The 6575-nt window shown below is 39.1% G+C and overlaps 1 long non-coding RNA gene across 2 annotated transcripts; it reads left to right on the top strand.

The window, feature by feature from the left end:
- Positions 1–3878: 3878 nt before the first annotated feature.
- LOC116253123 (uncharacterized) lies at positions 3879–5847 on the top strand. Of its 2 annotated transcripts, none has more exons than XR_007573236.1 (2): positions 3879–4039; positions 5371–5847. It is a non-coding gene; the product is annotated as an uncharacterized LOC116253123 (long non-coding RNA). The 2 variants fall into 2 exon arrangements; XR_004172401.1 differs by having other exon boundaries at positions 3879–4045.
- The last annotated feature ends 728 nt before the right edge of the window (positions 5848–6575 follow it).

Here is a 6575-nt window from a genome sequence, read left to right as displayed (position 1 = left end):
AGGCTGTGATATAGTCTTTTTAATTATTTTTCAAAACTGTATTGGTCTTTCCCAGGGGCTCCTTCGCCGTTGATTATGTGGCAGGTTCCTCTTTCACAGTATCGATCCGTTGCTTGAGGATGGACTTGGGACTGCAAAATACTCTTTTTTCCAGAGAAGGTCTGTGTTAGTCACTGGGTTCCTGGAGTAGGGGCATCACAGTTGGGTCCATGAAGTTGAACCAACCAATAATGTATATAAATGGGGGGTTAGTGAGCCAAATTAGGGATATTACTGGAAGACATGAACGAAAAGTTGAAGATCACGATAGAATAATACTGGCGGATGCAAGTCATGCTTGAAAATTTTCTCAGGAAGAAGACAACACAAGTTTTTGTTTTACTGAGAGCAAGATTCCCATAACTCTGGAAATTGTTCCTGGTAGATTAAAAAGGGTACGTAGATGCGCTAGAATGTTCAAAAGCTGAGTATCAAGAGGGTGACGTTTCCCCTCTTCGAGTGATCAGCTATGTCCTTGAGCAGCACCATAACGAACAGTGAGTGGCCTTTGCAACTCTCACCAGTGTCAAATACAAGCATCGTGAGTTAGTTTGTCGATGACCAGAAGGATGGAGAATCTTCTTGGTGTGGCTGTTGCAAAGAGTTACAAAATGAAAAAGACATTGCTAGGGTTCATTGAGATGTTTTTATGCATTAGAGAGCAAGAAAACGTGGCGCGGACAAGTGAGGAAGCAACACTGGCATAGCAAAAGGAATACTAGGCAGTCCGAGGTCCAAGCACAGGGACAACCATCACAGTGTGATTTTGGATCCAGCCCTGCCTCAAAGAACAGAAAGCGGTCGGGGAAGAAGAAGCGAGTGAAAATCCCACACAGCTGCCCACTTCAAAATCAATTAGTATGCAATAGTTTCTCCAACCTTTGCTAAAACCCTCTCACGACAGTGCAAACATGATGGAGCCCTCACTTCAAAATGGGGAACCGATGGAGTTCACCCGAACTTGTAAAGGGAAATTTGTTAGAACAAAACTAGGGATAGTACCTGAGTATAGTCACCATTGAATTGCAACCACACCAGCAAATGGGGGAAGGGTGGAGCAGCCATGAAAACTACTGTGGCTGATGTGCACCTTACATTGAGGCAATTTGTGCGTTGCCATGGATTGGGGTTGCCAGTACGAAGGATGGGGAGCAAGCCGCCATGGCTTTGAACTTGAGGAAGAAGAGGAGAAATCTTCTGGAGTGCTTTAGAAGGGACTATGCGATGGACATGTATTGCTAAATCTGTTCCTTCTCCCCTACCCTCTACTCTAGTATGCTATTGACTTCCTTCCGTGATCTTTCAACTTCCAGCCTCCACCACGACTGAATAGGTCCTCTCCATCTTCCATAAGTTCGACCCCATAGAGAAATGCAAACTTGTCACCTTCAAGGCCTTTAAATCCACTAAGGCTCAACTCTCATGGTTAAGAGATGAAGCTACCGAGATAGGTTTTGGAGCATGGCAAGCTGAGCTACTGCTATAGAGCTACAAGTCCAGACCATTTAAACTTCTAATAGACTATCAGTGCTCACATTTTACCAAACATTAATTATGTCGAAGAAAGATGAGATGCACATATCCAGAGCTTGCCACCTTTCTCTACCAGTTTCCTCTAGTGGGTAATCTCAGCAATATAATCGAACGAGAGACTATGGTGACTAGAAGGATGGCAGACTCAATGACATCTGCATATGATGTATGGTTCATAGTGCACCAATTGTGCAGTCAACCGATTCAAGGTTTATCGTTTCCCCTACACTTTCATGAGATTAATTTCCCCTGCAGCCAAAACTTCATATGATGAATGCTAGTTTACGAGTGCATCACAATCTGAACAAAAGTTGCATCATGTAACTAATAGGTTTCAATTTCCAAATAGCATAGCCAAGGCATCCCAACTGTCCTTGCATTTCAATAGCACTATACTATCCGTGAAGACAACTCACTTATGAAAAATTTCCTCTTGTTGCTTTAGACATGGTGAAGCTGATTGAAGGTTGCAAGGAGACTTCTCTAGGTTGGTGGTTAAATTACAGGTTGATTGGGTTTGCCGTTATAATGATTCTAGAGCTATGAAAAGCATGGATGTCCACTTTTGAAGATCTTCAGAGTAAGACCATTTGTTGATGTTGGGGCAGTCGCTTCTTGTACGCGATAAGGAACGAAATCCACCGCGCTGGCTTGGTTGTAAGGCTTATTAACTATAGTCACAAATAACGTCTCGGAGTTTTAAAGGGCGAGGTTTTTCTTGGGTATAATAAGCTTGAAAAAAACGGAAAAAATATGGTAAATTTTAAAAAAATTTAAAAACTAAAAATAAGAAAAAAAAATAAAATAAGTAAGAAACTAATAACACAAACATCAAAAGGTAAGTAGATTTGCAACAAATAAAAAATTAAAAATTTAAAACAAACTGTTTGACATTTAAAAAATTGAAAAACATAAAAAAACTGAAGAAAATGAAAAAATGCTTTTAAAACGCATTAAAAACACGTTTTTTTAAGTTTTAAACGGCTAGTTAATTTATCACGGTTTTTTTCACTGAAAAAAACATGAAAAAATGCTTTTAAAACGCATTAAAAACAAGTTTTAAAAAAAAAACACGTTTTTTTTAGTTTTAAACGGCTAGTTAATTTATCACGTTTTTTTCTTAAAAAAGATGTGTTTTCTGTGACTATTATTAACTACTTCCTCAGAAGGGCTAACATATATAGGGGAGCTAGCCTTAACCTAAAGATTGATAGTGCTTGCAGGGCTGAGATTGAAGCACATTATAAGGCATCCTAGGGCTCAAAGCAGTCAACTAATTTTAAAGTAACACTTAAGGTTGGGGTTCTAGCCAGTGCAGGAGATTGCCAAAGATTGGCACTTGAAAATACAAAAGTGCAATCACCTGGCTAGGCTAGCAATATATTAGGTGCCCCACCCGTGCAGTGGATATCCAATGTGCCCAAGGCTTTGTTTCATGAAACTAGATTGCTGAAAACAAAGTAATGACAATTACATTGATGTCAGCCTTGGGAACTTCTCGTAATCGTACCATTGAGAAAACTACAATGTGGATATGGTGATTTTTGCATGTCATTTATAGAGCCACAACTAAAAGATCTGATTACCACAAGACCATAAATGACCTCTACCGACAATTTTAAGCGTCGGGAGAAGTCATTCTTGGCTTTTATCCAGCAACAAGCTTGCCTCTGTTGGGAAAACCACGGCCGACACATCGAGGGGCTGACAGAAACGGTGCCTTTCACCGGCTTGTTTCAAGTACCAGGAAAAGTCCACCCAACCCATTCCCCCTAACATGTATATATGGTTTATATACCTGTTCCATATGTTGCATATGTGTGTGTATATATATATATATATAATATTAGAGAGAAAAGTTATTTTCAATTAAAATTTCATTGTTAATTACCACAAAATTTATGTACCATTTTTATATCCTTGTATATTCCACTGCCTATACATCAAGGATTTATATACATATATACTCTTCAGTTTTTATATCCTTGTCTATCTTTTCTATTTTTTCTTTACGTGCTGCAATTTTCTTCATTAGCCTGCATGCCAACAAAACCTGTTCAAAAAGCAAATACTAAAAAATGACCACGATTGAAGAGTATTAATATGATTCAGGAGTCAATAGTTTTCTCAGTGTTCCATCTGTATTCCTTAAAGATCCTTTGATGACATTGGAACACTATGAAACAGAATGGACGCGTTTTATTTTAGTAAATAGTAAAATCGACAAAAACGATCAAGACACGCAGGACAGAAAACAAGGGGTATAAAAATGGCTAAAGACTGGTTTACCACGGAACGGCCCTCCCCCGACCCGGAGCTCTCCTTCCCCTCAGCCTTGTCTTTTCCTCTCCTCCTCCTCCGTCCCCACCTCCGAGCAGCTCGACAGAGTCTATATCTTGCCCTGCTGCCGACCGGTATTCCAACCTTTTATTCATCTCCAACGTCTCGGTGACCATCTGCACTCCAAGTACCGGTCTATTCCTCTCTCTCTCTCTCTCTCTCTCTCTCTATTGTTCGATTCTTTTGTCAATGGGTAGTTGAAGCCCCTTTTGCATTGTCTGACATGGAGATTTTTTGCAAATGACAACGATTGGGTTACTGGATTTCGGCTTTTTACTTTTTTTGCGTCGATTGTTCAGGGATTAAGCTTTGCCTCGATTTTTTATCACTGTTCCTGGTACATCTGATGTTCATTTGTTCGTATGCCATGAGGAAGTGTGGAAAGGGATAGGTGAGGTTGATGTGTTTGCTCGTCTAGCTCCTTCTGCACGTGCCAGTGTAGATTGGGTTGTCTGCCGCCACAACTTGCAAGTTTTCATCAAGTCATTGATGGGGAGATGAAAGCCGCTCTCTCTCTGGTTTTTAAGACTGATAGTAATTCCAATGAAACATGCTGGTGCTGAGGGTTGGGGTCCTTTTTTACTGCCATGGAATGACATGTACAGAACAAGAAAGTGATATAGAGGACGCACAACATCAAGAATTAATTTAAAAAGCACAAAAACTAGCAACATATAAGACTGATAGTAATTCTTTGGCAGCAGCTAAAAAAAGTCCTCTCTTTCTCTTTCTCTCTCTCTCTCTCTTTCTCTTTCTATTTGAGTGTCTTTGGCAGGTTATATCTCTTCATTTGTTAACTTTAATAGTCATCGTTCAAGTTTAGCAGAAGCAGCAGTAACAGAACTTTGTCTCTGTCTCTGTCTCTTTCTCTCGTGGGTAGATTGATGTATTAGGTGGCTTTATATGAATTTACCCCTTGAATGAATTCATCACTTCTTGTAGCTTTCTACTCAAGCACTCGACTTTTTCAATTTTATGGTTGTCTTATGCTGAGCCCTTCATGATTGATTATGCATTTAGGCCATGCTTTTGTGCAGAAAGAAGAGAGAAGGAAAAAAAAAGGGGAGGTGGGTTGGGAAGTGGGGCTAGGGAAAAGAGGAAAGATTGGTGTTATTTATCTTTAAGCTATATGGATGAATGTTCTTTTTACCAACAACTTGAAGAAATTCTTGTCAAAAAAGATGGTTAGGAATCAAGTGGGAATGAGGTTCCATGGGTTACCTATGGGTTTAATGGTCATGATTGTTGTTGGTGAACTTGTGGAATAAAAGTTGTAAAACCAACAGAATACATGTATAAAAGATTCATTACATAAACTGGGAAATTTCATTTTAAATGTCATATAGCTTCACCTGCTATTTTTGTATTCCCATGTGAAGGGTCAGAGTGGGCTGCATGCATACTTTATGTGTAACTGGCTGTAGATTTTGAACAAGACATTTCTGAATGAAATTTCAGGGCATATCATTTCTATAGAAAGGACAATAGACCTCTGAAGCTGCATCCCAAGCTGGAGAAGTTGCTTAAGGAAGAGTTTTGCTCCCTGGACGACTTCAGAGCCAAGTCAAAAGCAACGAAGATTGTAGTTATAGTGCTAATGGTGCTTCCAAAGATTAGACAGACAGCAGCGAGTCTCCAGCTTTAGCTAAAGCTGTTGCTGCTACTGCTACCAGTTCGTTGAAGATGGGATACTGATGGAAGTTGAGAAGGGTGGGGGTCTCAATTTTGGACTGTTGTGATGTTTTTATCCAATTCTTTTCTATAAGTCCTCTGATGATGATGATGATGATTTGAGTTGAATGGGTGGCTTTGAATTATTTTTTTGCTTCGGAGTTGTTGGTTCACCTCGGCTTCATTGTACATAAGAATAATGATGGAATGAATTATCAAAATTGATAAATAACAGATTGGAATTAAATCTGTTTCATTTTTTAAGGTGCTTTTGTTTTGCTTGTATGCTGGTTACCATTGGTTTGTTTCCTGATGTTACTATTTTCTGTATTTTAACAGCTCTCAAAGCTTGAAATTCAACTGTGCGTCGGCATATTAGACATGAGGCTTATCTATGGGTGTTCGGTAACTGGCTTGTTTGCATTAATTGCAAAAGCTGGGTCTAATGGGGCTTCTGTATTGAGCAGGCATAAATAATGCTAGAATTAAACTAGAATTAAAGCATGTGATGTCAGTTTACTATATAATTAAAGTATTTAAAAGAACAAAAGAATGACCTTAACTAGTTTCTTTTCGTGGGTGAAACTACATTAGCGCATTGATTACAAAATGTCTGAAGATTATGGAAGACACAAACACCAGACATGACAGACAGAATAGACGTAACTAAATAACTAACTATGGAAGACACAAACATTGGACAGAACGGATAGATCAGACAAGTGCCTTCTTAGTAGGGGCTTTCCTTTCTTCGTTCTGCAGTGGTCCTCTTCTAGTGCCTAGAGTTCGTCCTACAATTATCAATAGAGAAACTTGGTATAATTTGGACAGTATTTAGATTAATGTCTGTCAAACTAGCTGCATTTGTACCAAAATGAAGAAGGGAGAAATGATGGCTAAGTAACTTGTGCTTTCGCTCCCTTCTCAAATATTTTTTCCATTTGTGAAGCATGTGATTTTGGTTCAACACACTGACAATTGCAACCTGCAAA

This window comes from Nymphaea colorata, chromosome 4 (genome assembly GCF_008831285.2).
Source record: "Nymphaea colorata isolate Beijing-Zhang1983 chromosome 4, ASM883128v2, whole genome shotgun sequence".
NCBI lineage: Eukaryota > Viridiplantae > Streptophyta > Magnoliopsida > Nymphaeales > Nymphaeaceae > Nymphaea > Nymphaea colorata.
The sequence above is the reverse complement of the archived record's forward strand: the minus strand, read 5'-3'. Positions and strand labels throughout refer to the sequence as shown.